This window comes from Pelodiscus sinensis, unplaced genomic scaffold, assembly GCF_049634645.1.
Source record: "Pelodiscus sinensis isolate JC-2024 unplaced genomic scaffold, ASM4963464v1 ctg170, whole genome shotgun sequence".
NCBI lineage: Eukaryota > Metazoa > Chordata > Testudines > Trionychidae > Pelodiscus > Pelodiscus sinensis.
In genome coordinates, this window is record NW_027466026.1 from 82,721 (window position 1) to 109,193 (window position 26,473).

The window sequence follows — 26,473 nt, forward strand, 5'->3', positions numbered from 1 at the left end:
AGTCTGCCCTTTCTGAGCAGGCCAGCAGCCTTTTATACCTTGGCTCCCTTTGGAGCATGCCCAATAGGGCTGTGTGGGTGGGGCCCTCTCCGCCCCAGGCCCCAGGTGGTTTCCCTGGGCTTGAGTGCGGGGCGGGGCCGCCCCGTCACACCCCCCCCCCCCCTTAAGTGGGTACCTATCCTCTCGCCCGTTCCCGTCTCTTCTTCCCCCCCTCGGGAAAGGAAATCAGCATTCGTGTGCGCCTTCCCTGGGCGATGGGTTATACTGAAATTGTACGGCTGTAAAGATAGATACCACCGCATTAAACGGGGGTTCGTCTCTTTCATGCTATTTAACCATTTCAGGGGGGCATGGTCTGTCACCACCTGAAACGTGTTGCCCAATAAATAATATCTTAGGGCGTCTACCGCCCACTTTATTGCCAGTGCCTCCTTTTCTATGGTAGCGTAGTTCTGTTCTCGTGGGAAGAGCTTGCGGCTCAAATATACTATCGGGTGCTCCCCTCCCTCTGCCTGTTGGGACAGCACTGCCCCCAAGCCTCTTTCTGATGCATCCGTTTGCAGTAGGAAGGGCTTTGAAAAATCTGGGTGGAACAGGACCGGGGCTTTAGTAAGCTGGTCCTTCAGTGTCCTGAAAGCCACCTCACAGTCCGCTGACCATTGTACCTTGTTCGGCTGGGTACTTTTCGTGAGGTCAGATAGAGGGGCTGCAATGTCCGCAAAACCGGGGATAAACCGGCGGTAGTACCCCGCAAGCCCCAAGAACTGGCGTACCTGCTTTTTGGTTGCGGGTGTCTTGCACTCCTGCACGGCTTTCACTTTGTCCACCAGCGGTCGTACTGTCCCTTGCCCGACCGTGTACCCCAAGTAGGTTACTTCCCGGCGTCCCAGCTGGCATTTTCGCGGGTTGGCTGTGAGGCCGGCCTCCTTCAGGGACTTCAATACGGCTTCTAAATGCTGCAGATGGGCCGTCCACGTTGGGCTATAGATCACCACGTCATCTATATATGCGGCTGCGTAGGCGTGATGGGGCTGTAACAATCGGTCCATTAATCGTTGGAACGTGGCCGCTGCCCCATGCAGTCCGAATGGCATGGTCACGAATTGAAACAGGCCCCATGGTGTAGGGAAGGCCGTCTTCTCCTTAGAGGCTGGTGTCAGTGGGATCTGCCAATACCCTTTCGTCATGTCCAGGATGGAGAAGTATTCCGCTTGGCCGAGCCGTTCCAAGAGCTCCTCGGTTCGGGGCATCGGGTAGGCATCGAACCGCGAGATGGCATTCACTTTTCGAAAATCGATGCAAAATCGCGTCGTGCCGTCTGGCTTCGGGACTAGAACTATGGGACTCTTCCACTCACTATGAGATTCCTCCACCACTCCCATCTCTAGCATGGTCTGGAGTTCCCGCTGGACTGTTCCCCACATCTTCCTAGGGAGGGGCCTGTGTTGGTCTCGCACCTTATGGCCTGGCCGGGTAGCGATGTGGTGATGCGTGGTGCGGACGCGGCCGGGTCGAGTGGAGAAAAACGGCTCGAACCTCTGGGCCACTCGCTGTAATTCTCCCCGCTGTACTGGACTCAACTCGGGGCCCATCGTTACCTGAGCCTCCCCCTGGAGGTCCTCTACGGCTGGCCCGAGCTCTGGATCCGGGGGATATGGGGTGACCAGTAGTCCTTCGGCGGTCTTCCACTCCTTCAAGAGGTTGATGTGGTATAATCGTACCTCTCTCCTCCTCCCCGGCAGCCTCACTTCGTAGTCCACCGTCCCTATTCGCCGGACCACCTCGAACGGGCCTTGCCATCGGGCCAATAGCTTGGACTCTCGAGAGGGCAGCAGGACGAGGACGTGGTCCCCCGGTTCAAAGGAGCGGAGTTTGGCCCCTCGGTTGTAATAGCGGGCTTGGACCTCCTGCGCCTGTAGGAGGTTAGCCCTGGCAAATTCCCCTACCTTCCGCAGGCGTTCCCGCAGCTGTAAGATATAGGGTACTGTCCCTTGGACACGCGATTCTTGTTCTTCCCAACTTTCTCGTAAAAGGTCGAGTATTCCCCTCGGCTGTCGCCCATATAGGAGCTCGAATGGGGAGAAACCCGTTGACGCCTGGGGGACCTCCCGAATGGCAAATAACAAGGCTGGTAGGAGCTTGTCCCAGTGTCGAGGGTCCTCAGCCACGAACTTACGCAGCATAGTCTTTAGCGTTTGGTTAAAACGCTCCACCAGGCCGTCTGTCTGGGGATGGTAAACCGTCGTCCTCAGAGGGTGGATGTTCAGTAGCCGCGATAGTTCTGCCATCAGCCGGGACGACACATTGGTCCCCTGGTCGGTCAGGATCTCCTTCGGTATCCCTACTCGAGCAAACAGTTTAAAAAGTTCTTCGGCAAGAGTGCGGGCGGTGGTATTACGTAGGGGAACCGCTTCTGGGTAACGGGTGGCATAGTCCACCACCACCATGATGTATTGACAGCCTGAGCTGGCCTTTTCTAGGGGTCCCACCAGGTCCAAGCCGATCCTTTCAAAGGGGACCCCTATCACGGGCAGGGCCACCAGGGGGGCTTTCGGCACCCCCTTTCTACTGGTGAGTTGGCACTCGGGGCAGGATTCACAGAAGGCCCTCACGGCGTGGTGTATGCCCGGCCAAAAAAACCTCATCCCTATCCGTTGCAGGGTCTTTTCTCGCCCGAGGTGGCCAGCCCAAGGCAGCCGGTGCGCCAGCCGGAGTACGGCGTTCCTAAACCTGTGGGGGACCAGGAGCTGCCAGATGTCTTCCCCCGTCTGGGGTTCCCGGACCACCCTATATAGCCGATCTGCCTTCACACAGAACCGAGGGCCTTGGGGCTTACGGGGATCTTGGCTGGTCCCCTCCCCTGGGTCCTGTACCTGCTCCCAAGCTCGACTCAGGGTCTGGTCTTCCCTTTGCTCTCTCATAAAGTCGCCCTCTACTTCTAGGGTTTCGACTTCCTCCTCCCAGGCGGGGTGGTCTCCCTGGTTCGGTGGCAAGCCCGCCGCTGTTCCTGGGTTCGGCCTCTCCTCCCCCCTTAGACTCTTGCCTTGGGCGGCTTCCTCCAGGTCGTGTGGGGAGGTGCCCCGCCCTGGCACTGACTGCTGGCCCCACTCCCGCAACACCCGGCCTAGGCCTCTCCAATCGCGGCCTAATATCACGGGGTAGGCGAGCGTCGGGACCAACCCCACGCTATAGACCCCCACCTCCTGGCCATCATCTAGCCGCACCCATGCTGTCGGGTACGCCCGCACGTCCCCGTGTACGCACAGCAACCGGATGGGGCCCCCGGCTGGCTCTGGCTCAGATATTAGGTCGGCCCTAACTAGGGTCTGGCTGCACCCTGAGTCCACCAGTGCCACCGTGGGGTTCCCTTCTACTCTAAGTCTCACCACCATTTTAGCAGGGTCCGTTGGCCCCCTACCAGGCTCGGCAATCGGCGCTTGCCCAAAGGGGCAGACCCCGGGGGGCACCGCCCTTCCCTGGGCCCCCAACTGGCTCGCGACCTCCCGCTCCCATCGGTCCTGTCGCTCTTGTAGGCCTGCCAACTGCCTCCGCAGTTCGGTCAGGTCCCCTTCATACCGCTGTCGCCAGGTCAGCAACCCCGGTTTCTGTCCCCGGGGTTCTCGCGGCCCACATCTACCAATCCCCTTTGCCAGCCCCTCTGTCCAGGGGCGGGGTCGCGTACCCACATTCTCCAACATGTGTCGGGGGGCTCGCCCCTGTCTTGGGGTTGCCACCTCCATCCGGGGCCTAACTCGGCCCGTCTGGGCCTAGCCCTCAAAGTACACTGCCCCTCTCGTAGGGGAAATACGGCCCACCGGCCTAGTCCCAAAGTACAATGCCCCTGTGCTAGGGGAAATACGGCCTCCCGACCTAGTCCTCAGTTTGCAGGCCCGGAGGCCTAGTCCACAGTTTGCAGGCCCAGAGGCCTAGTCCACAGTTTGCAGTTTGTTACCCTGCTCCCACGTGTCAGGGTCTCAGGCAGCAGGGGTAGGGGGGTCCGGGCCCTCCCTCTCCACCGGACCCCGACCCAGGGCCCTAGTAGTTTCGGGTGGTTCCCACCACCGGCTCGGCGGGGGCTCCTCCCCGCAACGCCCCGAGCCCTCAGGGGCTTCTCCAGCTCCCTGCCCTGGGCCGCTTCCTACCCCTTGCTCGCAGCCTGCCGCGGTCCCACCTGTCGGCGCCGGTCGATGGGCTGTAGTGGTCCTCCCCCCGGCAGCTGCAGAGTTGGCGGGGTCCGTTCCAGCACTCGGGTCGCAGGTGGTCGGTTGGCGGCTCCGGCGTTGGGGCCGAGCCCTGCAGAGGCCCGGCAGCAGCACGCTCAGCTCCCCTGGCGACTCCCTCTCTGGCCAGTGGTCGCTAGCTCCTGCTCGGGTCGCAGTCTGCCCTTTCTGAGCAGGCCAGCAGCCTTTTATACCTTGGCTCCCTTTGGAGCATGCCCAATAGGGCTGTGTGGGTGGGGCCCTCTCCGCCCCAGGCCCCAGGTGGTTTCCCTGGGCTTGAGTGCGGGGCGGGGCCGCCCCGTCACACGGGGCCTCTCAGAGATCTCTTGTGTTGACCCAAGTGCACGGGGTCTAACACTCTAGATAAAGGGTGTACCCATTGTTACGCACGCAGCCGAAAGTTTAACAACAGAGTAGAGGTCCTGTCAGGAGCGCGCCAGGACAACCCTGACCAGACGACGCTGACACTGACAGTCCAGACCACCGAAGGTACCGAGGTACGAAAACACCGAGGTATGACACCTACCAGCATATCCCTTTCAAACCCTCCCCATTCAAACCCCCAGCCCATGCTGACCGCAAGGCAAGCAGGGACGTTAGGCAGCCATTAAGTGAATAGTCCTGGAACCGCACAAAATACTGTCGGTTCCATGACTATTCGATAGTCTCCTGAGGTGGGGCCGGCAGCCAGTGCGATCCCAGCCCCCACTCCCAGGAAGCCCCCCCATCAGCATGGACTGCTTCCTTTGACACTGCCCCGGTATCTCACGCAGCTGCCTCCGTCCGCAGTGAGCCCTGGTGACCCACACCCCGCCTGCCACTGCTGCCTGCGATAGCTGGCACGTGCAGGGACTGGCTCCCGTCTCCCCCCCTCACCCTCCACGCTGCGCCTCTCTATCGGAGCCGTGCACAGGAGGGAGGGGCGGGAGGACAGATGGCTCTCCACGGCACTGGCTCCCATTCCCCCCACTTAACTGCTACCAAGGCGGCGGGCAGGCAGAGGGAGGGGTGTGGGAGACAGGCGGCATCCTGTCCCCCTGCTGTCTCTGTCGCTTGTCCCCTTCCAGCCAAATAACTGAAGCCAAGTAAATTATTTTTGCAAAAAACCCTCCACTTTTCTGCCATTTCTCTCTCAGCAGAAAGGAGCGTGTTTTGGACCATGCGCCGCACATGCTGATGGTAATTCAAAGCACTCCATTTGGAAATGAGAAATGTCAGTCACAGGTTTTGCACATGCTCTGGTAGCTCGCAAACCCCTCCCCACAAAGCGCCACTTGCAGGATGGGCGAGTTCTGCTGGAGATGTCTAGGCGCCAGCAAGCTTTGTGCCGGCGGGCAAGGTGATGTCTCCCGGAGGGAGGGGCTCCTTCACAGCGAGGGCAGCGGTGGCCTCCTGATACCAGCACAGCGTCAGGGCAGCTTCCCCTTCCAGCCTCGCACGACCCTCGTCCTGCGCACGGGAACGCCTGAGCCAGCGGGCGCTGCACTTCCCAGGATGCCCTGGGTCCTCCAGTCCCCCGCTGGCCCCGTACTCCCCACACGCTTTGGTCTGAAATGGAGAAGGGCCCGTGGAGCCCTGATCCATTTCACACGTGGGGAGCACGGGGCCAGCGGAGGGCTGCTCGAGTTCCCTGCTGGCCCCGCGCTCCCTACGGCGCTTCCGCCTTTGCAGAACCAGCGGGGCTCACGCTGCATTTCAGAGGCGCAGGCGCCCCATCGACCCACTGAACAGTCACGGCAAATTCCATCGGCAATTCGATTACTGTAATTTAGATCCGCTGACATCACTTCCTCTTGCACCCACTTCCGCCTCTCTTAGGAAGGCTCTTCCCCCACCCAATCAGAAGGCACCAGACCCCGCACTGGCCGCTGGTGGAGCAGGTGCTGGACCCTGCTCCTCTCCCCTGCTGCTGACCCTGCAGTAGGGTGCCAGGTGTCCGGTATTTCCACCTCCTGCCCAGTAAAGAAGATCAGAAAATACCGGACACCTAAAATGTCTGGTATCTGCTGGTTTTTCCCTGCCAGGAGGCAAAAATACCGGACACCTGGCAACCCTACGGCACACTCGGCACTGGGCCCAGCTCCCCCTCCCCCACAGACCCTGCTCACCTGGTCCCGCAGGGAAGCTGCCTTCTGGCTGGACCAAGAGAACAGAATGGCAGCCTAAAGCCCAAGGGGAAGCAATGCCCTCCCGAGCTCTCCTGCTGCCCCTGGCTCGCCTGGCTGGAGCTGGGCAGGGGCACATGGCTACGGCGCTGCTCGGGGGTGTGGCCATGACTGGGTGGGGGCAGGGCTGGGGGAGCGGGTGTTGCCAGCCTGGGACCGGGAGGGGGAAGGTGCCGGATCCAGGGGAAGGGTTAGGGGACGAAGCAAGCCACAGACTTCTTGATGTGCGGGTTCAGGAATTTGGGTTGGGGTAGGTGAGGGCTCAGGGCAGGGGTTTCCAGTGTATGATAAGCTCAGATGTAGGGACTGGGGGAAAGGGGAGCGCAGGAGTGTTATGATGCTGTGGGCAGATGGGGGCTTGGCCCCAATGGGGGTTTGTTGGCCAGGCTTCACTTTGACACAGTATTTTATTTAAAACACAAGAAGTTTATGCATTGTCTTTATTTCTGAGAAGGGCAGGGAACCTGTTTGGAGTCAGGGGTCACTGACCCACAGAAAAGTCAATTGGGGCCACACAAGTGAGATGCAAAAAAACCCTCCTCCAACCTACTACCCCCGCCCTGAAGCTTCACTGATGTGGCCCCAACTGTGTTGATGGGAGCAGGGGACATAGTACTGGGGAAGGGTGCTAGTGGGTGCTTCCGCAGGGGACAGGGTGCCAGTGGAGAGAGCTTTCTGTGGCAGGGGAGTGGTGGGGAGAGAGTCCCCTGCACCCACCTCCTCCCAGGATTCTCCCCCCCCGCCCTTAGAGGGAAGCTGGTGCGTGCCTCCCATGGCGCAGCCCAACCCCCGTGTATGCCTGTTCCGGGGCCAACACCTGCTCCCGCGGCGCAGGGAAACCCCTGCACTCGGCTCACTCCTCCAGTGATGCAGGGAAGCTGCACTCCTCCTCTGGGGCCGACCCCCCCCTCGCAGCGTGTGCCGCACGCCACAGAGCTGTGGGAGGGAAGCAGCCAGCGCACTTCTGGAACCAGCGCGAAGCTGCAGGCAGGACTTCCGTCCACCCCGCGGGAAGCTGGCACTACGCTGGAGGTAGGTAGTGGGGCTTCTTGGGTTGGGGGGAAAATAGGGGGTGGAGAGGCCCGAACGCCTCGCGATCCACCAGTCAATCATGATCTACCGGTTGGTGACCACGAAGCTATAGCAATGCAGAGGGAGGGGCTGGCAGGGAGAGATGAAACAATTACAGCACTTGTAAATAAAAACTCCTCTACACTCCGCCTTTGTGCCCCCAGTGACAGATTTGGACCCTTGACAGGGGGCTCGCACCCTGGGTAACAGTCACCCCCTTGGCCTCTGTGACGGACCGGGCCGGGTCTGGGCACAGCTGAGGGCGTCCGCTCAGGGCAAATTGCTCAAAACTAGGGCTCCTTACAGCCCCAGACTGGAGACCTTTCCCAAACAGGCCACAATCCGGTCACACCAAGCGCTTCAGCTGCCAATCTGGCCAGCAGGAAGCCTCACGAGCAAAACCCCTCAGACACCCCAGCTTTCCCTGTGCCACAATCAGCCCTGGGCCTGCACACAGGTGAGGGGTTATGGAACCCAATCTCACCTTCCCCGAACAGGTCTTTCCAGTCCCAAAGAACCAGCCACAGATTCTTGGTCAGTTTCCCCTTTGGATCTTACCCACAAGATCATGCTGGGCCAGTCCTTTAGAATCTAAAATCGAAAGCGACAAAGAGTCCTGTGGCACCTTCTAGACTAACAGTTTGATTGGAGCATAAGCTTTCGTGGGCAAAGACCCACTTCGTCAGACGCATGCAAGATGAAAGTCTAGAAGGTGCCACAGGACTCCCTGTCGCTTTTGCAGCTCCACACTAAGACGGCTACCCCCTGATACTTACAATCTGCAGGGTTATTAATAAAAGAAAGAAAAGGTGGAGAGTGAGGGGGTTAAAGAAAATACATTACATGCACCAGTCACCCAGTTCTTGACGCAGGCTTTCAGCAGAGATGTTATAAGCTGCTAGCTTAAAAGTTTCTGGTGTGCAGCCTATGTCAGGATGGGTCAGCAATCCTTCCCGCTCTCTGTCCATTGTAAGGCTGCATCTGGGATCAGTAGCAAGATTGAAGACAAGATGGGATCCACCTCATGGCACTTATATAGTTCTCCTGGCGTCCCCCATCCAGAGCAGGTCACACAGTCTCTGTTTCACATGCTGGCAGCCATTATGCCCTGACTGGTTTGCAGGTTTCTAGATGCCTTCCCCAGGTGTGTATTGGCACCTAGAGACCATTGTCCTTGGGGCTGTGCTAATCAGCATAGTCATTCATGTGACAATCCTCCTTTACAACAGGCAGTCCAGGCCAATATCAGCAGAGTCCATATTCCACTAACTCCACACACAGATATCACACCCGAACATGAGGAGCAGACATAGATGGTATCTACATGTTTGGTTAGGCTATAAAGTGCTACCAGACCACTTGTTGTTTCTTTCTGTAACAGACTAACTCGGCTACCCCTGAAGCTCCTAGACACAGAGTCAGTAGAACACAAGCTTTCATTTGACACCTCGCATGGCCCCTTTCTACAGACTTTGGGGCAAACACCCGCCCCCATGGGCGCAGCAGTATCGGGCTGCTCCTAGGACCGCCCCCCAGCACCAATACCCAACAATGGTTTCTGAGACCACCCCCTGCAGTGTTACCCCAAAGCAGTGCCTGGGATTGGCCCCAGTGCTACCCGAGAGCAGTGCCGGGAACACTCCCCGCTGCAGCAGCGTCACCCAAGAGCGGTGCCAGAGCCCCACCCCAGCAGCGCGACCTGAGAGCAGAGCCAGGGACCTCCCCCAGCAACGTGACCCGAGAGCAGCGACAGAGACCCCCCCCCACCAGCACGATCTGAGAGCAGAGCCAGGGACCCCCCCAGCAGCGTGACCCAAGAAAGGAGCCAGAGACACCCCCCAGCAGCATCACCCAAGAGCGGCGCCAGAGACCCCCCCAAGCAGTGCGACCCGAGAGCGGCGCCAGAGACCACTCCCAGAAGAATCACCCAAGAGCAGCGCCAGAGAACCCCCCAGCAGCACGAGCTGAGAGCAGCGCCAGAGACCGCCCCCCAGCAGCACGACCCAGGAGCGGAACCAGAGACCCCTCCCCAGCAGCGTGACCCAAGAGCGGAACCAGAGACCCCTCCCCAGCAGCGTGACCCGAGAGCGGCGCCAGAGACCCCTCCCCAGCAGCGCGACCCAAGAGCGGAACCAGAGACCCCTCCCCAGCAGCGTGACCCAAGAGCGGCGCCAGAGACACCCCCAGCAGCGTGACCCGAGAGAGGCACCAGAGACCACCCACCAGCTGCATGACATGAGAGCGCTGCCAGAGAACCCCCCCCCCCCGGCTGCATGACCCAAGAGCGGTGGCAGAGACCCCCCCAGCTGCACGAGCTGAGAGCGGTGCCAGAGACCCCCCACAGCAGCGCGACCCGAGAGCGGCACCAGAGACCCCCCCCAGCAGCGCAATCTGAGAACGGAGCAAGAGACACCCCCCAGCATAGCGACCCGAGAGCAGAACCAAAGACCCCCCCCAGCAGCTCGATCCGAGAGCGGGGGCAGAGACCCCCCCCTGCAGCGCAATCCGAGAGCGGTGCCAGAGATCCCCCCCCCAGCATAGCGACCCGAGAGCAGAACCAAAGACCCCCCCCCAGCAGCTCGATCCGAGAGCGGGGGCAGAGACCCCCCCAACAGCGCAATCCGAGAGCGGTGCCAGAGATCCCCCCCCCAGCATCACCCGAGAACGGAGCCAGAGACCCTCCCCCCAGCAGCACGACCTGAGAGCGGAGCCAGAGACCCCCCCCCAGCAGCGAGACCCGAGAGCGGCACCAGAGCCCCCTCCCCCAGTAGCGGAGACGCTCCCCCCCCAGCAGTGCCAGAAGATTGGCGCCAGAGACCCCCCCACAGCAGGACAACCTGAGAGCGGAGCCAGAGACCCTCCCCCCCAGCATCACCGGAGAGCAGAGCCAGAGACCCTCCCCCCCAGCATCACCCGAATGCGGCGCCAGAGACCCCCCCAGCAGTGAGACCCGAGAGAGGAGCCAGAGACCCCCCCCAGCAGCGAGACCCGAGAGAGGAGCCAGAGACCCCCCCCAGCAGCGAGACCCAAGAGCAGCACCAGAGCCCCCTCCCCCAGTAGCGGAGACCCTCCCCCCCAGCAGTGCCCGGAGATCAGCGCCAGAGACCCCCCCCCCAGCAACACAATCCGATGGCGGCGCCAGAGACCACCACCCAGCAGTGCAACCCGAGAGTGGAGCCAGAGACCGCCCCCAGCAGCGTCACCTGAATGCAGTGCCAGAGACCCCCAGCACCCAGCAGCACGACCAGAGAGAGGCACCAGAGACACCCCCCCCACCAGCATCACCCGAGAGCGGAGCCAAAGACCCCCCAGCTGCGGGGCCCGAGAGCAGAGCCAGAGACCCTTCCCCCCCAGCAGTGCCCGGAGTTCAGCGCCAGATACCCCCCCAAGCAACACAATCCGAGAGCGGCGCCAGAGACACACCCCTCCCAGCAGCATCACCCGAGATCGGCGCCAGTCTCCCCCCAGCAGCGTGACCTGAGAGCGGTGCCAGAGAACCCCCTCAGCAGCACGACCCGAGAGCAGTACCAGAGACCACCCCAGCAGCGTTACCCGAGAGCGGCAACAGAGACCTCTGCCCCCAGCAGCGCAACCCGAGAGCGGCGACAGAGACCCCCCCCAGGAGCGCGACTGGAGAGCGGTGCCAGAGACCCCCCCAGCAGCATCACCCAAAAGAGGCGCCAGAGACCTCCCAAGCAGTGCGACCCGAGAGCGGGGCCAATGACCCTCCCCCCCAGGAGCATCACTCGAGAGCGGAGCCAGAGACCCTCCCAGCAGCGTGACCCGAGAGATGCGGCAGAGACCCCCCCCCAGCAGCGCGACCCGAGAGCGGCGGGAGAGACCCCCCAACAGCACGACCCGAGAGCGGTGCCAGAGAGCCCCCCCAGCAACACAATCGGATAGCGGCGCCAGATGACCTCCCCCCCAGCTGCGGGACCTGAAAGCGGCGCCAAACACCCACACCCAGCAGCGTCACCCAAATGCGGCGCCAGAGACAACCCCCCAGCAGAGCAACCCTAGAGCGGCGCCAGAGACTCCCCCCAGCAGCGCGACCCGAGAGATGGGACAGAGACCCCCCCCGAGCAGCGCGACCTGAGAGTGGCGGCAGAGACCCCCCCCCCAGCAGCGCGACCCGAGAGCGGCGCAAGAGACCCCCCCCAACAACACAATCGGATAGCGGCGCCAGAAGACTCCCTCCAGCTGCGGGACCCGAGAGCAGCGCCAAACACCCACCCCCAGCAGCGTCACCCAAATACGGCGCCAGAGACACCCACCCCCAGCAAAGCAACCCCAGAGCGGCGCCAGAGAACCCCAGAGCAGCGCGACCCGAGAGTGGAGCCAGAGACCCCCCCCTAGCAGCGTCACCCGAGAGCGGAGCCAGAGACCCCCCCCAGCAGCATCACCCGAGAGCGCAGCCAGAGACCCTCCCCCCCAGCAGTGCCCGGAGAGCTGCGCCAGAGACCCCCCCCCACCCAGCAACACAATCCGAGAGCGTCTTCCTCCTCGAGAACCTCCGCTCGGATTCGCTGTCTAAGCAAACGTGACTTCCCTTTCTAGACCCGAGTGGGCCGTAAGCCGAGAGATTTCCAGACCCGACACTTATCTCCGTGACAGCGACGGCTGCTCCGCTCCCAGACGGATGGTTCTCGCCTCGCTTCGACCAAGCTCCCGAGCTCGCTGTTCTCGTTTCCGTTCCATCCCCAGACGGGAGGACACCAGGAGGGTTGACTTCTTATCGCTCGCTACCGAACACAGCAGAGGGGGAAAACCAACCAAACAACTTAGCGTTTCAGTCCACAAGGACGCGGCATCGCTTCTCCTCCCACCATCGCACCGCAGCCTCCCACCATCGGCCACCCCCTCCCGCTGCCACTACAGGACCGCGGAGAGAAAGGAGGCCTTGAATCTCTATCCACGCGCTGTTGAACCGCCTACTGCCCCTTCACCAGTCCCCAAGCCACCAGGCTCCGTGCCCCAGCAGGAAGCTCTCTGCCTCAGAAGAAACCTACTGCCAGGACGCTTGAAGATTTCAAAGCACGCATCTCTTACTCACACAGAGCCATGGGAAGGACGAAGGCTGAAGACCCTTCACGTGTCCCGAGAATCACGCCCAGGAAGCTCAAGTCCATCTCGGACGGTTTCTTCTCTGGCCATGGCCCTGCACTGATTCCTCTGCAAGCGCGGAACAATAAAAACCCAGCGTGAGCTCCCACTCACTACAGTCCCTAACTGCGGGAATTCTATCCTTTAGTCCTTTCCCCCCCTCTGTCCTCTGTATCTGGCCCACTACAAGGACACTGAGTCAGTCAGCCAGGACACAGCCAGGACACACCACCGCTCTCCCTGGCGTGACTGGCGTACCTGCAGAATTCCTGTTAGCTCCTGAGCCCTTAACCCATGGAGATGCTCACCTGGAACAGCTCTTGACTTGCAGTAATTTTGCTCAAAGTCTCCTTTTCTCTCTCTGTTCATCGCAGAACTGGAGGAGTCTCCAATAGTTGACTTTTTCCCCTGGTTCTGAATCCAGCACTTTAGGAAAAGTGAACACGTTGGCATCTCAGTCCGTAATGTCACGTAACCGCTTCTCACATATAAAGTATGCCTCTGGCTTCTACCCTCCCACTGGCACTGCAGAAATACGAGTGGAGAAGAGCGCTTTGAGCCAACATCCAAATAGTTTCCTTACAGAGCAGACCCAGCAGAATTATTCGTACCCAAAAGGAAGCTCATGGCCTGTGATGAAACCGTCAGTTGTCCCCTACTTTTTTGAAGGCTCCCAAGACCACATCTGTGGAGATGTTCACCCAGCAGACCTTCCCATGTCCTGTGGAGGGAGACAGCAGCACTGCGAAGAATAGAGTCTCAAAGGGGTGATCAGAGGAGAAGTTCATTTCCTATTTTGGTCTCTACGTAAGTATGACTGTTTTGAATACATGGTATTGGGGGCTGCACTGTGGAGGGGAGAGATCTAAGGATCCCAGGGGCACAGAGTTTGGGGGATTTAGAGGCTCCAGAGATGGAGGAGAGCATGGAGGAGTGTTTGAGGACCCCAGGGTGGCAGGCAAAGCCAACTCAGCAAGTTCATGGGGAACAATAATTGGAATTAGGGAGAGCTGGGGGTTAAGGGATCCCATGAATGGAGGGATAACCATTGCAGGGAACAGATTAGAGAACGATATGGCAGACTGGCAGTGCTGGGAAGGAGGAGGAGTGAGGAGGCAGGAGTGCAACGTGAGGGCGTGAAAGAAAGAATAAGAGGCTGACAGGTCCCAGGCCCGGTGAGACAGGGGTGTGTGGGTTAGGAAGAAAGGAAGAAGGGAGGCTGGTAGGTCACAGACCTGGCGAGGGAGGGGTGTGCGAGGAGGGTGTGTGGGTTAGGAAGGAAGGAAGAAGGGAGGCTGGTAGGTCGCAGACCTGGTGAGAGAGGGGTGTGTGGGTTGGGAAGGAAGGAAAAAGGGAGGCTGGTAGGACGCAGACCTGGCTAGAGAGAGGGATTTACGAGGAGGGTGTGTGGGGTGGGAAGAAAGGAAGAAGGGAGGCTGGTAGGTCACAGACCTGGCGAGGGAGGGGTGTGCGAGGAGGGTGTGTGGGTTAGGAAGGAAGGAAGAACGGAGGCTGGTAGGATGCAGACCTGGTGACAGAGGGGTGTGCGAGGAGGGTGTGTGGGTGAGGAAGGAAGGAAGACGGGAGGCTGGTGGGTCGCAGACCTGGTGAGAGAGGGGTGTGCGAGGAGGCTGTGAGGGTTGGAAAGGAAGGAAGAAGGGAGGCTGGTAGGTCGCAGACCTGGTGAGAGAGGGGTGTGTGGGTTGGGAAGGAAGGAAGAAGGGAGGCTGGTGGGTCGCAGATCTGGTGAGAGAGGGGTGTGCGAGGAGCGTGTGTGGGATGGGAAGGAAGGAAGAAGGGAGGCTGGTAGGACGCAGACCTGGAGAGAGGGGTGTGCGAGGAAGGTGTGTGGGTAAGGAAGGAAGGAAGAAGGGGGGCTGGTAGGACGCAGACCTGGCGAGATAGGGGTGTGCGAGAAGTGTGTGTGGGTTAGGAAGGAAGGAAGAAGGGAGGCTGGTAGGACGCAGACCTGGCGAGATAGGGGTGTGCGAGATGGGTGTGTGGGTTAGGAAGGAAGGAAGAAGGGAGGCTGGTAGGTCGCAGACCTGGCGAGAGAGAGATTTACGAGGAGGGTGTGTGGGGTGGGAAGGAAGGGAGAAGAGAGGCTGGTAGGACGCAGACCTGGCGAAAGAGGGGTGTGCGAGGAGGGTGTGTGGGGTGGGAAGGAAGGAAGAAGGGGGGCTGGTAGGACGCAGACCTGGCGAGATAGGGGTGTGCGAGGAGTGTGTGTGGGTAAGGAAGGAAGGAAGAAGGGGGGCTGGTAGGTCGCAGACCAGGCGAGAGAGGGGTGTGAGGGTTGGAAAGGAAGGAAGAAGGGAGGCAGGTAGGACGCAGACCTGGCGAGATAGGGATGTGTGAAGAGGGTGTGTGGGCTACGAAGAAAGGAAGATGGGAGGCTGGTAGGACGCAGACCTGGCGAGATAGGGGTGTGCGAGAAGGGTGTGTGGGTTAGGAAGGAAGGAAGAAGGGAGGCTGGTAGGACGCAGACCTGGCAAGATAGGGGTGTGCGAGGAGGGTGTGTGGGTTAGGAAGGAAGGAAAAAGGGAGGCTGGTAGGACGCAGACCTGGCTAGAGAGAGGGATTTACGAGGAGGGTGTGTGGGGTGGGAAGGAAGGAAGAAGGGAGGCAGGTAGGTCGCAGACCTGGCGAGAGAGGGGTGTGCGAGGAGGGTGTGTGGGTAAGGAAGGAAGGAAGAAGGGAGGCTGGTAGGTCGCAGACCTGGCGAGAGAGGGGTGTGAGGGTTGGAAAGGAAGGAAGAAGGGAGGCTGGTAGGTCGCAGACCTGGTGAGAGAGGGGTGTGTTGGTTGGGAAGGAAGGAAGAAGGGAGGCTGGTAGGACGCAGACCTGGCGAGATAGGGGTGTGCGAGATGGGTGTGTGGGTTAGGAAGGAAGGAAGAAGGGAGGCTGGTAGGTCGCAGACCTGGCGAGAGAGGGATTTACGAGGAGGGTGTGTGGGGTGGGAAGGAAGGAAGAAGAGAGGCTGGTAGGACGCAGACCTGGCGAAAGAGGGGTGTGCGAGGAGGGTGTGTGGGGTGGGAAGGAAGGAAGAAGGGAGGCAGGTAGGTCGCAGACCTGGCGAGATAGGGGTGTGCGAGGAGGGTGTGTGGGTAAGGAAGGAAGGAAGAAGGGAGGCTGGTAGGACGCAGACCTGGCGAGATAGGGGTGTGCGAGGAGGGTGTGTGGGTAAGGAAGGAAGGAAGAAGGGGGGCTGGTAGGTCGCAGACCTGGCGAGAGAGGGGTGTGAGGGTTGGAAAGGAAGGAAGAAGGGAGGCAGGTAGGACGCAGACCTGGCGAGATAGGGATGTGTGAAGAGGGTGTGTGGGCTACGAAGAAAGGAAGAAGGGAGGCTGGTAGGTCGCAGACCTGGTGAGAGAGGGGTGTGTGGGTTGGGAAGGAAGGAAGAAGGGAGGCTGGTAGGACGCAGACCTGGCGAGAGAGGGGTGTGCGAGGACGGTGTGTGGGATGGGAAGGAAGGAAGAAGGGAGGCTGGTAGGACGCAGACCTGGCGAGAGAGGGGTGTGCGAGGAAGGTGTGTGGGTAAGGCAGGAAGGAAGAAGGGAGGCTGGTAGGACGCAGACCTGGCGAGAGAGGGGTGTGCGAGGAAGGTGTGTGGGTAAGGAAGGAAGGAAGAAGGGAGGCTGGTAGGACGCAGACCACCCCCCCAGCAGGATGATTCAAGAGCGGCACCAGATAGCCCCCCACCAAACAACGTCACCCGAGAGTGGCGCCAGAGACACCCCCAGCAGCATCACCTGATATCGGTGCCAGAGTCTCCCCCCCAGCAGAGCGACCCCAGAGCGAAGCCAGAGACCCCCCCCCCCCAACAGTGCGACCGGAGAGCGGCACCAGAGACCCCCCGCAGTGCGACCCGAGAGCGGCAACAGAGACCCCCCCCCAGCAGCGCGACCGGAGAGCGGCGCCAGAGACCCCCTGCCCCAGCAGTGCGACCCGAGAGCGGAGCCAGAGACCCCCCCGCAGCAGCATCACCCGAAAGCGGCGCCAGAGACCCCCCCCCAGCAGCATCACCCGAAAGCGGCGTCAGAGACCCCGCCGCAGCAGCATCACCCGAGATCGGCACCAGAGACCCCCCCCAGCAGCGCAACCCGAGAGGGGAGCCACAGACCCCCCCCCAGCAGTGCGAACCGAGAGCAAAACCAGAGACCCCCCCAGCAGCATCACTCGAGAGTGACACCAGAGACCCCCCCAACAGCACCACCTGACAGCGACACCAGAGACCCCCCCCAGCAGCGCGATCCGAGAGTGGCGCCAGACATGCCCCCCCCAGCAGCACGAAACGAGAGTGGCGCCAGAGACGCCCCCCCCGAGCAGCGCGACCAGAGAGAGGCGCCAGAGACCTCCCTCAGTCACATCACCCGAAAGCGGCGCCAGACACCCCCCCCAGCAGCCTCACCTGAATGCGGCGCCAGAGACACCCCCCCAGCAGCGTCACCCGAGAGCAGCGCCAGAGACCCCGCCCCAGCAGGTCGACCCGAGAGCAGTGCCAGAGACCCCCGCCGCAGCATCACCCAAAAGAGGCGCCAGAGACCTCCCAAGCAGTGTGACCCGAGAGCGGGGCCAATGACCCTCCCCTCCCCGGAGCATCACTCGAGAGCGGAGCCAGAGACCCTCCCAGCAGCGTGACCCGAGAGATGCGGCAGAGACCCCCCCCCAGCAGCGCGACCCGAGAGCGGCGCCAGAGAGCCCCCCCAGCAACACAATCGGATAGCGGCGCCAGATGACCCCCCCCCCCCCAGCTGCGGGACCCGAAAGCGGCGCCAGAGACAACCCCCCAGCAGCGTCACCCAAATGCGGCGCCAGAGACAACCCTCCAGCAGAGCAACCCCAGAGCGGCGCCAGAGACTCCCCCCAGCAGCGCGACCCGAGAGATGGGACAGAGACCCCCCCCGAGCAGCGCGACCTGAGAGCGGCGGCAGAGACCCCCCCCAGCAGCGCGACCTGAGAGCGGCGCCAGAGACTCCCCCCAGCAGCGCGACCCGAGAGATGCGACAGAGACCCCCCCCAGCAGCGCGACCTGAGAGCGGCGGCAGAGACCCCCCCCCAGCAGCGCGACCTGAGAGTGGCGGCAGAGACCCCCCCCAGCAGCGCAACCCGAGAGGGGAGCCACAGACCCCCCCCAGGAGCGCGATCCGAGAGCGGCGCCAGACACGCCCCCCCCAGCAGCACAAAACGAGAGTGGCGCCAGAGACGCCCCCCCCCCGAGCAGCGCGACCAGAGAGAGGCGCCAGAGACCTCCCTCAGTCACATCACCCGAGAGCGGCGCCAGACACCCCCCCCCCCAGCAGCCTCACCTGAATGCGGCGCCAGAGACACCCCCCCAGCAGCGTCACCCGAGAGCAGCGCCAGAGACCCCGCCCCAGCAGGTCGACCCGAGAGCGGTGCCAGAGACCCCCCCCGCAGCATCACCCAAAAGAGGCGCCAGAGACCTCCCAAGCAGTGTGACCCGAGAGCGGGGCCAATGACCCTCCCCCCCCCGGAGCATCACTCGAGAGCGGAGCCAGAGACCCTCCCAGCAGCGTGACCCGAGAGATGCGGCAGAGACCCCCCCCCCAGCAGCGCGACCCGAGAGCGGCGGGAGAGACCCCCCAACAGCACGACCCGAGAGCGGCGCCAGAGAGCCCCCCCCAGCAACACAATCGGATAGCGGCGCCAGATGACCCCCGCCCCAGCTGCGGGACCCGAAAGCGGCGCCAGGAGTGGCTGGCCAGAGTGAAGTTTTAGTTGAGGAGTTGGTGGCTGGTGAGGTTTGTGGAATTGAACCTGCAAAAGCTGAAAGTGATTTGTGTGAAGAAGCACAGTGTGTGCAAGCTGGCAATTTGGCTGGTGGAAGTAGCAGTGGGGCAGTGAAGGAAGCTGTCCCAGTGGCTAGCTGTATGCCTGAGATTAGCCAGGGGTGTTGGGACAAGGGTGAAACTGTCTCTGGTTGTCTGGCTGTGTGTGGGGAAGAGTTTCTTCCTGTGTCTGCGGAAGGTGCCCCACAGCCTGTGAAGGCTGAGAGCAGTGTGGTTGTCCCAGAGTTGGGTCTGGATATGGCTAAGGCCCAGGAAGGGGGTGACCCAAGGTTTGTGTCTGCTGGGGAGAGGGATGAGGTGACTCAGGTAGAGTCAGTCAGTGTTTTACCAGAACCCCAGAGACCAGACAGTGGTGACCCTGATATTGTGCCTGATGTTGCTGTGTTGCTGGCAGAGGGGGGAGCTACTCGGTGGGAGCAGGGAGACCCCTTAGCCCGGGCACAAGGAGAGAATGAAGGTGTGTTAACTCTGGTGCCTAATGATGGTGTGGACGTTTACAGCCATCTAGAGAGCTGCACAGAGAGTGAAGATGCCTCTGACCCTGTCTCTTGTGAGTCTGTCTGTGTGCCTGAGAGGGGATTGTCTGTGAATCCACCTGAGGGGCCGGAGATAACTCAGGGAGTAAGGGAAGTGCAGGAGGAATTGGTTGGGGCTCAGCAGGGCAATGCTACTGCAGAGCCAGGGAAGGGTGAACCGCTGCTTAAGGAAGCTCATAGGGAGGAGAGTCCTGGCAATGCTTGTAGCAAGCAGTTTGCAGTAACTGAGAGAGGTGACGATGCCTGGCTTGGAGAAGGCATTCAGGAGAAAGCTCTGCCTGTAAAAGGCAGCAGCTTCTTGTGTGAGGCACTTGTTGCAGTGCCTGGCAGACAGAACTTGTCTGTTGGCAGTGACTCCACTGACTTGGGTTTAGGGAAACCCAGTGTGGATGGTGTTGGAGAAGTCTCAGAGGGACTGAGGGTTGTTCCAGATGAAGCAGGAACAGCCAGAGAATTGGAACAGGATTCTTCCCAGGTGAATGAGGAGAGTGGGAAATTAGTGTCTCAGATTCAGGAGGAGGACTGTGTAGTCAAGTATGCAGAGCAGAACAGCTGTGTGGTCACTCTCCCTAGGATGCAGGAGATGGCAGTTCTGCTCCCATCTCTGGACACTGTGGACACTCATACTCAATCAGGGAGGTGGATATCTGGTTCCATGTGGAAACAGAGGTTGGAGGTGGACAGAGGAGAGACTTGGGAGTCTACAGCTTACTGCTGTTACCCCACTGAGTGGGGGAAGGGGGAGAATTCCAGGGCCGTTGTGAGCCAGGGAGTCACACCCAGCCAGCCCATTGTCTTGGTCTGGCCAGAGGTTTCAGGCCTGGAGCCCACAGGACAGGGAGGAAGGGTAGAACTTGCTTTGGCCAAGAAGATTTGCAGTTTAATCCTGAAGGGCCAAAACTGCAATGGTGTGGGGCCAGAGAAGGGGCCTGATGGAGAATTTCAGTATACACCTGGTATAGGATTGTTCTTGTTACTGATGTTAATTCCTGTAACCAATGTATTATTGTTGCAGAGAATTGTAACGGTATACAGTGTGCATGAGCTTATGAAAATACCATGTAATCTGTCTGGAGATGTACCAAACGACAGACGGTATGTAAGGGGACATTGTGATGTTGCTATCTCATGGTTAACACTTGTAACTGGTCTTGGAACTTTTTACAGGACAAAAGGGGTTCCAGCCAGAAGGTCCTGTGTGAGAAGGGAAACTGAGGCACGCCACCATTTTGGTTGGGGGAGGCCTGTGATGCCCTCAGTGATGTTACTGGCATCACTTCCTGCATCAATTTTGCGTTGGGGGTGTCACATTACCGAATTGGAGGGAAGCAGCCAGATCGCTGCTGTACCCCTAGGTGGGGGTGTTGGCCCCAGAAATCTGTATGAAAGGGAGCCATGTGGGGTATTGAATGGGAGCTTGTTGTTTTCTGATCCTGTGTACACTGTTTATGTGAGTATATAATGTCTCTGTGTGTAGATCTGTAATCTGTGTGGAAACTGAAGATTTCCCTGCATGTGGTTAAGCATTGGGCAGGGCCGAGCCTGTGGAGCCTGTGGACATGCTAATTACCTGTGGGACAATGGTTCTCAATGGGCCAAAGACACACCCAAAGAATGGGGGCTGTCCTGAGAGCAGCCAGCAGGGAACACAGAGAGGCTGAGGACCAGGTGACCTGCTACATACTAGAAGAGGCCAGGAAGGAGTATAAAGAGGCCATGTGGTCGATGCCATTTTGTTCTCAGCTCAGCACTTCATCCCAGAGGCAGCACTGCAGGGATCGAAGAGCCCGGAAGACCTGTGAACCCATCCTGATCGTAGGATGTGCAATAAGAACTTTTAAACCAGCAGCTGCAACATCTCTGCTAGAGCCTGCATCGAGGACTGGGAGATTCGGTGCATGTAACGTACTGTACTTTAATAACCTTACTCTCAGGCTTTTCTTTCTTGTAATAATAAACCTTTAGATATAGATTCTAAAGGATTGGCCCAGCGTGATTTGTGGGTAAGGTCCAGAGGGTAAATTGACCAGGGATCTGTGGCTGGTTTCTTGGAACCGGACAGAACTTGTTCGGGGTAGGTGGGATTGGGTGCTAGGACCCCCCACCTGTGTATAGGCCCGGGGCCATCTGGGGCACGGATATTGCTGGGGTGTCAGAGGGGTTTTGCTCGGGAGGCTTCAGGCAGTTGCTGAAGCGCTCTGTGAGACTGGTTTGTGGCCTGTGTGGAGAGGTCGCCAGTCAGGGGGACTGTAAAGAGCCCCGGATTTGAGCAATTCGCCCTGAGCGGACGCCCTAAGCTGTGCCCAGACACGGCCCGGTCTGTCACACCCCCCGCAACAGCACCACCTGACAGCGGCACCAGAGACCCCCCCCCCAGCAGCGCGATCCGAGAGTGGCGCCAGACACGCCCCCCCCCCAGCAGCACGAAACAAGAGTGGCGCCAGAGACGCCCCCCCCCACGAGCAGCGCGACCAGAGAGAGGCGCCAGAGACCTCCCTCAGTCACATCACCCGAGAGCGGCGCCAGACACCCCCCCCAGCAGCCTCACCTGAATGCGGCGCCAGAGACACCCCCCCAGCAGCGTCACCCGAGAGCAGCGCCAGAGACCCCGCCCCAGCAGGTCGACCCGAGAGCGGTGCCAGAGACCACCCCCCAGCAGCATCACTCGAGAGCAGCGCCAGAGACCCCGCCCCAGCAGGTCGACCCAAAAGAGGCGCCAGAGACCTCCCAAGCAGTGCGACCCGAGAGCGGGGCCAATGACCCTCCCCCCCCAGGAGTACCACTCGAGAGCGGAGCCAGAGACCCTCCCAGCAGCGTGACCCGAGAGATGCGGCAGAGACCCCCTCCCAGCAGCGTGACCCGAGAGCGGCGGGAGAGACCCCCCAACAGCACGACCCAAGAGCGGCGCCAGAGATCCCCCCCAGCAACACAATCGGATAGCGGCGCCAGATGACCCCCCCCCGCCAGCTGCGGGACCCGAAAGCGGCGCCAAACACCCACCCCCAGCAGCGTCACCCAAATGCGGCGCCAGAGACAACCCCCCAGCAGAGCAACCCTAGAGCGGCGCCAGAGACTCCCCCCAGCAGCGCGACCCGAGAGATGCGACAGAGACCCCCCCCAGCAGCGCGACCTGAGAGTGGCGGCAGAGACCCCCCCCCCCAGCAGCGCGACCTGAGAGCGGCGGCAGAGACCCCCCCCCAGCAGCGTCACCCGAGAGCGGAGCCAGAGACCCCCCCCAGCAGCATCACCCGAGAGCGGAGCCAGAGACCCTCCCCCCCAGCAGTGCCCGGAGAGCTGCGCCAGAGACCCCCCCACCCAGCAACACAATCCGAGAGCGTCTTCCTCCTCGAGAACCTTCGCTCGGACTCGCTGTCTAAGCAAACGTGACTTCCCTTCCTAGACCCGAGTGGGCCGTAAGCCGAGAGATTTCCAGACCCGACACTTATCTCCGTGACAGCGACGGCTGCTCCGCTCCCAGACGGATGGTTCTCGCCTCGCTTCGACCAAGCTCCCAAGCTCGCTGTTCTCGTTTCCGTTCCATCCCCAGACGGGAGGACACCGGGAGGGTTGACTTCTTATCGCTCGCTACCGAACACAGCAGAGGGGGAAAACCAACCAAACAACTTAGCGTTTCAGTCCACAAGGACGCGGCATCGCTTCTCCTCCCACCATCGCACCGCAGCCTCCCACCATCGGCCACCCCCTCCCGCTGCCACTACAGGACCGCGGAGAGAAAGGAGGCCTTGAATCTCTATCCACGCGCTGTTGAACCGCCTACTGCCCCTTCACCAGTCCCCAAGCCACCAGGCTCCGTGCCCCAGCAGGAAGCTCTCTGCCTCAGAAGAAACCTACTGCCAGGACGCTTGAAGATTTCAAAGCACGCATCTCTTACTCACACAGAGCCATGGGAAGGCCGAAGGCTGAAGACCCTTCACGTGTCCCGAGAATCACGCCCAGGAAGCTCAAGTCCATCTCGGACGGTTTCTTCTCTGGCCATGGCCCTGCACTGATTCCTCTGCAAGCGCGGAACAATAAAAACCCAGCGTGAGCTCCCACTCACTACAGTCCCTAACTGCGGGAATTCTATCCTTTAGCCCTTTCCCCCCCTCTGCCCTCTGTATCTGGCCCACTACAAGGACACTGAGTCAGTCAGCCAGGACACAGCCAGGACACACCACCGCTCTCCCTGGCGTGACTGGTGTACCTGCAGAATTCCTGTTAGCTCCTGAGCCCTTAACCCATGGAGATGCTCACCTGGAACAGCTCTTGACTTGCAGTAATTTTGCTCATAGTCTCGTTTTCTCTCTCTGTTCATCGCAGAACTGGAGGAGTCTCCAATTGTTGACTTTTTCCCCTGGTTCTGAATCCAGCACTTTAGGAAAAGTGAACACGTTGGCATCTCAGTCCGTAATGTCACGTAACCGCTTCTCACATATAAAGTATGCCTCTGGCTTCTACCCTCCCACTGGCACTGCAGAAATACGAGTGGAGAAGAGCGCTTTGAGCCAACATCCAAATAGTTTCCTTACAGAGCAGACCCAGCAGAATTATTCGTACCCAAAAGGAAGCTCATGGCCTGTGATGAAACCGTCAGTTGTCCCCTACTTTTTTGAAGGCTCCCAAGACCACATCTGTGGAGATGTTCACCCAGCAGACCTTCCCATGTCCTGTGGAGGGAGACAGCAGCACTGCGAAGAATAGAGTCTCAAAGGGGTGATCAGTGGAGAAGTTCATTTCCTATTTTGGTCTCTACGTAAGTATGACTGTTTTGAATACATGGTATTGGGGGCTGCACTGTGGAGGGGAGAGATCTAAGGATCCCAGGGGCACAGAGTTTGGGGAATTTAGAGGCTCCAGAGATGGAGGAGAGCATGGAGGAGTGTTTCAGGACCCCAGGGTGGCAGGCAAAGCCAACTCAGCAAGTTCATGGGGAACAATAATTGGAATTAGGGAGAGCTGGGGGTAAAGGGATCCCATGAATGGAGGGATAACCATTGCAGGGAGCAGATTAGAGAACGATATGGCAGACTGGCAGTGCTGGGAAGGAGGAGGAGTGAGGAGGTAGGAGTGCAACGTGAGGGCGTGAAAGAAAGAATAAGAGGCTGACAGGTCCCAGGCCCGGTGAGACAGGGGCGTGTGGGTTAGGAAGAAAGGAAGAAGGGAGGCTGGTAGGTCGCAGACCTGGCGAGGGAGGGGTGTGCGAGGAGGGTGTGTGGGTTAGGAAGGAAGGAAGGAAGAAGGGAGGCTGGTAGGATGCAGACCTGGTGACAGAGGGGTGTGCGAGGAGGGTGTGTGGGTTAGGAAGGAAGGAAGACGGGAGGCTGGTAGGACGCTGACCTGGCAAGATAGGTGTGTGCGAGGAGGGTGTGTGGGTTGGGAAGGAAGGAAGAAGGGAGGCTGGTAGGACGCAGACCTGGCGAGATAGGGGTGTGCGAGAAGGGTGTGTGGGTTAGGAAGGAAGGAAGAAGGAAGGCTGGTAGGACGCAGACCTGGCGAGATAGGGGTGTGCGAGAAGGGTGTGTGGGTTAGGAAGGAAGGAAGAAGGGAGGCTGGTAGGACGCAGACCTGGCGAGATAGGGGTGTGCGAGAAGGGTGTGTGGGTTAGGAAGGAAGGAAGAAGGGAGGCTGGTAGGACGCAGACCTGGCGAGAGAGGGGTGTGCGAGGAAGGTGTGTGGGTAAGGAAGGAAGGAAGAAGGGAGGCTGGTAGGACGCAGACCACCCCCCCAGCAGGATGATTCAAGAGCGGCACCAGATAGCCCCCCACCAAACAACGTCACCCGAGAGTGGCGCCAGAGACACCCCCAGCAGCATCACCTGATATCGGTGCCAGAGTCTCCCCCCCAGCAGAGCGACCCCAGAGCGAAGCCAGAGACCCCCCCCAACAGTGCGACCTGAGAGCGGCACCAGTGACCCCCCCCGCAGTGCGACCCGAGAGCGGCAACAGAGACCCCCCCCAGCAGCGCGACCGGAGAGCGGCGCCAGAGACCCCCTGCCCCAGCAGTGCGACCCAAGAGCGGAGCCAGAGACCCCCCCCGCAGCAGCATCACCCGAAAGCGGCGCCAGAGACCCCCCCCCAGCAGCATCACCCGAAAGCGGCGTCAGAGACCCCGCCGCAGCAGCATCACCCGAGATCGGCACCAGAGACCCCCCCCAGCAGCGCAACCCGAGAGGGGAGCCACAGACCCCCCCCAGCAGTGCGAACCGAGAGCAAAACCAGAGACCCCCCCAGCAGCATCACTCGAGAGTGACACCAGAGACCCCCCCAACAGCACCACCTGACAGCGACACCAAAGACCCCCCCCCAGCAGCACGATCCGAGAGTGGCGCCAGACACGCCCCCCCAGCAGCACGAAACGAGAGTGGCGCCAGAGACGCCCCCCCCCCCCCGAGCAGCGCGACCAGAGAGAGGCGCCAGAGACCTCCCTCAGTCACATCACCCGAGAGCGGCGCCAGACACCCCCCCCAGCAGCCTCACCTGAATGCGGCGCCAGAGACACCCCCCCAGCAGCGTCACCCGAGAGCAGCGCCAGAGACCCCGCCCCAGCAGGTCGACCGGAGAGCGGTGCCAGAGACCCCCCCCCCCGCAGCATCACCCAAAAGAGGCGCCAGAGACCTCCCAAGCAGTGTGACCCGAGAGCGGGGCCAATGACCCTCCCCCCCCGGAGCATCACTCGAGAGCGGAGCCAGAGACCCTCCCAGCAGCGTGACCCGAGAGATGCGGCAGAGACCCCCCCCCAGCAGCGCGACCCGAGAGCGGCGGGAGAGACCCCCCAACAGCACGACCCGAGAGCGGCGCCAGAGAGCCCCCCCAGCAACACAATCGGATAGCGGCGCCAGATGACCCCCCCCCAGCTGCGGGACCCGAAAGCGGCGCCAGAGACAACCCCCCAGCAGAGCAACCCCAGAGCGGCGCCAGAGACTCCCCCCAGCAGCGCGACCTGAGAGCGGCGGCAGAGACCCCCCCCCTCAGCAGCGCGACCTGAGAGCGGCGGCAGAGACCTCTTCGGTTAGGAAGAAAGGAAGAAGGGAGGCTGGTAGGTCGCAGACCTGGCGAGGGAGGGGTGTGCGAGGAGGGTGTGTGGGTTAGGAAGGAAGGAAGGAAGAAGGGAGGCTGGTAGGATGCAGACCTGGTGACAGAGGGGTGTGCGAGGAGGGTGTGTGGGTTAGGAAGGAAGGAAGACGGGAGGCTGGTAGGACGCTGACCTGGCAAGATAGGTGTGTGCGAGGAGGGTGTGTGGGTTGCGATGGAAGGAAGAAGGGAGGCTGGTAGGACGCAGACCTGGCGAGATAGGGGTGTGCGAGAAGGGTGTGTGGGTTAGGAAGGAAGGAAGAAGGGAGGCTGGTAGGACGCAGACCTGGCGAGATAGGGGTGTGCGAGAAGGGTGTGTGGGTTAGGAAGGAAGGAAGAAGGGAGGCTGGTAGGACGCAGACCTGGCGAGAGAGGGGTGTGCGAGGAAGGTGTGTGGGTAAGGAAGGAAGGAAGAAGGGAGGCTGGTAGGACGCAGACCACCCCCCCAGCAGGATGATTCAAGAGCGGCACCAGATAGCCCCCCACCAAACAACGTCA

General features: G+C 60.7%; 1 long non-coding RNA gene across 2 annotated transcripts; it reads right to left on the reverse strand.

The window, feature by feature from the left end:
* Positions 1-22,351: 22,351 nt before the first annotated feature.
* LOC142825988 (uncharacterized) lies at positions 22,352-23,739 on the reverse strand. Of its 2 annotated transcripts, XR_012900284.1 has the most exons (4): positions 23,463-23,739; positions 23,160-23,376; positions 22,802-22,920; positions 22,352-22,490 (listed from the first exon to the last, which is right to left on the reverse strand). It is a non-coding gene; the product is annotated as an uncharacterized LOC142825988 (long non-coding RNA). The 2 variants fall into 2 exon arrangements; XR_012900283.1 differs by having other exon boundaries at positions 23,160-23,739.
* Positions 23,740-26,473: the final 2,734 nt, after the last annotated feature.